We start from the raw sequence: 6,000 nt of genomic DNA, 5'->3' as shown, positions 1-6,000 counted from the left end.
CCTTCTACCACCTATACCTCATGTTACCAAGACCTCTCCTATAGGAAAGAGTCGTTGAAGCAGGGCCTCTTTGGTGAGAACCTGCTGCATATGGAGAGAGAGTGTCCTGAATCACAAAATGTTGGTCATTTTACAGATAAGGAAACTGAGACCTTGAGAAGTAAGCGAATTCTCAGGTAAGGGTCTCTTGGCTCCAAGTAACAGACATCACGGAGTTAGTTACCCAGAAAGTCGAAGGGGCTATAAAAACACAGGGGTACTGCAGGCAATGGGCAAGGGGGACTCACGGAGCCGAGATCAGGATGAGGAACAGTACGAAACATTGGTAACTTAGGTCAGACTCTCCACCTTGACTCTTCTTGCTCCTTCTCTCCATCCTCTCCCTCTGCTGAGCACCCTTTTCTAGATCCTGGAGTGGGAGGTGGAGCGAGGCTCAAACAGCCACAAAGACTGGGTCCCTACGTCTCAATCCCAAATTTAGGGGAAAGCAAGCTGATTGGCTCAGTTTGGACCACAGTGGGATCGCGTGGTTCAGCCGGGGCGGGAGGAGAGCCGAAACGAAGAGCAGGGGTAAGCAGGTGTTCTCAAACTGCAGACTTAATAAGAACCACCTGGGAGGGCGCCTGGGTGGCTCAGTGGGTTAAGCCGCTGCCTTCGGCTCAGGTCATGATCTCAGGGTCGTGGGATCGAGTCCAGCATCGGGCTCTCTGCTCGGCAGGGAGCCTGCTTCCTCCTCTCTCTCTCTGTCTGCCTCTCTGCCTACTTGTGATCTCTGTCTGTCAAATAAACAAATAAAATCTTTAAAAAAAAAAAAAAAAGAACCACCTGGGAGCTTGTTAAGACACCTCACCTGACCCACTCCTGGCTGACACCCCAAGATCTGTTTCAGTTGATCGGGATGGGGGCTCAGAAATGTGCATTAACAGCGAATGAATGAATGAAGTTACTCGGGTCAGAACTTGAGAAACTAGTCCAGGCGGAAGCTCTGAAGGTATTTTGACCTAGAATCTGAATCACAGACCCTTAGGGTGGGACCCCGAAGGGCTCTTAGCAGCTCTTGACAAACAACAGAAGCAAAACTGGAGATTTGCTTATGCTGTGCCTGGATCCTGGAAGGTAGATGCGGTTTCAGGAACTGCTGGATCAAAGTACTGGAGCCCCAGCTGAAATCCTTCTCCATCGGCTGCTTACCCTTTCTGGGATTGGTTTCATTCATAGGTAGGCTGTTTCCATGGGGTGACCTCCCCAGGGCAGACTCTCATAGGTCCAGTTGGGTCACTTGCACACCCTTACCCAATCACTGTGGCAGAGGCTTTGCTCTCGGGGACCGGACCTGGACCGCAAGCGTTACGGCTGAAGCCAGAACTGGCCTCATATTGCCCGAACTCAGAGTGGAAGAGGATTGGTTCATCAGGACCAGACTGGAGGAGCCCTGGGTGCTGAGCAGGCACTAAAACCAGCCAGAAGAGATCGTGGATGTCTCTTGGCCCAACCTCCCATTCGGACAGGACCCTCTCGGAGGCCTGCCTGGAAACTGTTTCTGCCAGCCTCACCCTCCGCAGCCGTTCCCTGCAATGGCCAGTATCCATTTGTGCTTGGTTCTTTTTCTTTTCTTTTCTTTTCTTTTAAGATTGTATTTATTTATTTGACAGGGAGAGAAAGAGCACAAGCAGGGGGAGCAGCTGGCAGAGGGAGAAGCAGGCTCCCTGTTGAGCAAGGAGCTGATATGGGGGCTCTATCCTGGGACCCTGGGATCATGACCTGCACCAAAGGCAGATGCTTAACCAAATGAGCCACCCAAGCGCCCCTGAGCTTGGTTCTTGACAGGTGGGTGGCGTCTGCATATCATCGCCACAAATCAAGACTGACTCAGCTTCCAGCAAAGCAAAGAGCCCAACCCAGACCCTCCCAGTGAGTCAGGCCCGGCCTGGGCAAAGGAGGGGTGTCCACACCGGGGACCATTCCCCTAGGACTGGCAACCCCATCGTGTGAATGGGGAGACTGAGGCATGAGAGAAACAGGGACCTGGGACCTAGGCCTCCTGCTTACCAACCTCTGCCTCCAGCTGCCTTCCTCTGGCTCCTCCCACGGGGTACAAGCTGGCCCCTAAAGGGTTAAGTGCAGAGCTCACAGGCTGGTTTCCGTGGGTTGACTCTAGCCCACAGGTGTGTTTTGTTTGGCTTGTACAGGGTTTACAAATATTTAGTCGTCAATATGTTGAAACTGGGAGATTTCACATAAAAGCCCAGATTTCTGGCTGGTTTTGTAAAAAGGAAATCTCTGGCAGGATGGGCCTGCATTCCTGACTGTTGGGCTTGCCTGAAGCTGAGTTCAGCCTCCCGCCAGCCAACCTTCTGCAGGCCGGGGACGGCTTATCTGAGCCAAGGGACTCTCTTCTGAGTGGCTGTAGGCAGGAGTTCAAGAGCTCAGGATTAGCAGAATCTTGGAGAACATGCAGCAAGGGGTCCTCAGGTGGGCCCCTTCCTGCCTTCTCATTTCTTTATATCCTTTACCCCGCTGTAAGCCAGGCCCTGTGTGGAGCCCTGGGGCCTCCCTGTCACCAGGCACTGCCCTCCCTGATTCATCCACTTCATTCTCCTCACTGAATCCTCTCGTTACCCCCCACAGGCAGGGGCTATGCTGGAGAGGAAGCCTCACTGCCAGGTGTGGTGATGCGACCCGCCCAAGGTCACAGCCCTCAGGCGAGGCAGGGCCACTCGGGCGGAGTTCCTGATGTACCTGTCCCCAGTCCTGGGTGCAGGCCACAGCTCTGGAAGGCTGATTCACGCTCACGTGCTCACGGAACGTTGACTCACAAAGAGGAGCCTGTGTAGACCGGACATCTGGGGTGATCTCCCAGCTCTGCCATCAGAGTGAGTCTGATGCCATCAGGTGAGTCTTGCTTCAGTGTCTTTATCCGTCCAATGAGGGAAATGCAAAACATCTTACACTACAATAAAAAGGGTTATCAGGGGTGCCGGGGTGGCTCAGTGGGTTAAAGCCTCTGCCTTCAGCTCAGGTCATGATCCTAGGGTCCTGGGATCGAGCCCCGCATCGGGCTCTCTGCTCGGCGGGGAGCCTGCTTCCTCCTCTCTCTCTCTGCCTGTCTCTCTGCCTACCTGTGATCTCTGTCAAATAAAATAAATAAAATCTTTTTTTTTTTTTAAGATTTTATTTATTTATTTGACAGAGAGAAATCACAAGTAGACGGAGAGGCAGGCAGAGAGAGAGGTAACAGAGAGCCCAATGCAGGACTCGATCCCAGGACCCTGAGATCATGACCCGAGCCGAATGCAGAGGCTTAACCCACTGAGCCACCCAGGCGCCCAATAAAATCTTTTTTAAAAAAAGGATTATCAAATACTCACTGGGGGGCTGTGCCATGTGCTTGAAAAGTAACTACGAATAAGACTGGTGTTGTGGCTCTAGGACAATGGTTCTTACGGGGTGGGGGGCATTCCACAATGTCTGGGCACAGTTCCAATCATCACCACTGGCTCAGATGTGACCCTGACATCTAGCATGTACAGCCCGGGAAGCCGCAAACATCCTCCAGCACGTAGGCCAGCCCCCTGCCCCGCCATCCAGAGGAATGATCCCGTCCAAAAAAATAATCGTGGTGAGGTTGAGAAACTCTCCAAAGGCAGGACCCAGACATTTAAACATGCTGTTGGATTATGGTGTGATAGACAAGGGAGAAGGGAAGCTCACTGTGTGACCCCAGACAACTGCCTGGAGGAGGTGACGCCCACACTAAATCTGAAGGATGAGTAGAAGTTAGGAAAGTGATGAGGAGGAAGATTGTTCTGAGTAAGAGGAACAGCAAATGTAAAGGTTCAGAGGGTAGAAAGAGCCTGACTGACTGATCGATTAATTGATTGATTTGAAGGAGTACAAGCAGGGAGAGCCTCAGGCAGCAGGAGTGGCAGGCTCCCTGCTGTGGGGCTCGATCCCAGGACCCCAAGATCATGACCTGAGCAGAAAGCAGAGGCTTAACTGACTGAGCCACCCAGGCGTCCCCTATTTTTTTTTTTTTTTTTTAAGATTCATTTAGGAGAGGGGCGCCTGGGTGGCTCAGTGGGTTAAAGTCTCTGCCTTCGACTCAGGTCATGATCCCAGGGTCCTGGGACCGAGCCCCGCATCAGGCTCTCTGCTCAGCAGGGAGCCTGCTTCACTTCTTCTCTGCCTCCCTCTCTGCCTCTTTGTGATCTCTGTCAAATAAATAAATAAAATTAAAAAAAAAAGATTAGGAGAAGGAAAGTGCATGTGCACCCCCATGAGCAGGGAGAGGGGCAGAGGGAGAGGGAGACAAGCAGACTCTGCACGGAGCACAGAGCCCGCCGCCTCAGGGCTCCATCCCAGCACCCTGAGATCATGACCTAAGCTGAAACCAAGAGCCAGACACTTAACCAACCAAGCCACCCAGATGCCTTGAGCCTGACATTTTTAAGGAAATCAACTTTTTTTCCCTTGCAGTTTATTGAGATATAATCAAATGATAAAGATCACTGTGGCTGGAATGGAGTAGCGTCAGGCCCTGGAAGGTCCCCTGTAGGTCATATTCAAGAGCTTATACCAGCCCGAGAGTTGAGGGAAGTCACTGAAAAGATAGAACAGGGAGTGGCCTGGTTACGTTTGCTTTCAAAGACCCTCCTTGGAAGGACCTAGAGGCAGCGAGGCCACCTTGCGGGGGTGGGAGGGGGCTGCTGTGGGTAACGCAGGTAAGAGAAAGGTGGGTGGATTTGAGGGATATCGGGACTCTTAACACCTCACCAGGGGTGAGGCTGTGGGAAGAAACAAGGATGTCACCTGGGCTTCTAGCTTGGGCATCTGGGGCTGGGGTGGGGGTCACTCTCAGAGCTGGGCGAGAGCCAGGAACACAGGGGATAAGGCTACAGAAACCCCGTGGCTCCCAGTGAAGGGATCTGTTGAAAAGCAAGCAAGTCCACAAGAGTTAGGGGGACGGTGTGAGGAGCTGTGGGGGTGCACAGCAGGGGAGAGCCTACCCTGGTGCATGAGGGGCTGGAAAGGGCCCTGCTCAGACAGGTGACTGTCATTTTACGCTCTGACCACTTTCGACAAAGCTCCCGTTGTGATCTCGAGACCACTCACTAGTTACCCTTTTGGAGGATCAAGACACTGTCATAATGACGACAGCCAATGTCTGTTGGGCACATGTGAACATGGGATGTCATCGGCACATGCTAAGTGTTATGGACACGATCTCATAAAATGAGTTCGTACATCGGTGCTGCTCATGGTCAGTACTCAATAAACGGTAGCTATTTCCACACCTTGTGACACCCCTAGCAAGTATGGGCTGTTAGTTATCATCCCCATTTTTACTTTAAAAAAAAAAAATTTCAGGGGCGCCTGGGTAGCTCAGTGGGTTGGGCCTCTGCTTTTGGCTCAGGTCATGATCTCAGGGTCCTGGGATTGAGTCCCGCATCAGGCTCTCTGCTCAGCGGGGAGACTGCTTCCCCTCTCTCTCTCTGCCTACTTGTGATCTGTCTGTCAAATAAATAAATAAAATATATTTTTTAAGATTTTATTTATTTATTTGTTAGAGAGAGAGAGGGAGGGAGGGAGAGAGCAAGCACAGGCAGACAGAGGCAGAGGGAGAGGCAGGTTCCCTGCTGAGCAAGGAGCCCCATGTGGGACTCGATCCCAGGATGCTGGGATCATGACCTGAGCCAAAGACAGCTGCTTAACCAACTGGGCACCCAGTTGGCTCAGTAACCAACTGAGCCACCCAGGCGTCCCAATAAAATATTTAAAAAAAAATTTTTTTAATTTCATTTTGGAGGGGTTCCTGGGTGGCTCAGTCGGTTGAGCCTCTGACATGAGATCGAGCCCCATGCATCGGGCCCTGCACTCGACAGGGAGTCACCCTGCAATTCTCTCTCCCTCTGCTCTTCCCCCCTTGCTCTCTCTCTCTCTCTAAAATAAGTAAGTAAATCTTAAAAAAAGAAAAAATTTCTCATTTTTAAGTAATCTCTA

This window comes from Neovison vison, chromosome 9 (assembly GCF_020171115.1).
Source record: "Neovison vison isolate M4711 chromosome 9, ASM_NN_V1, whole genome shotgun sequence".
In the NCBI taxonomy this organism is placed as follows: Eukaryota; Metazoa; Chordata; class Mammalia; order Carnivora; family Mustelidae; genus Neogale; species Neogale vison.
Note: the sequence above shows the minus strand (reverse complement) of the source record.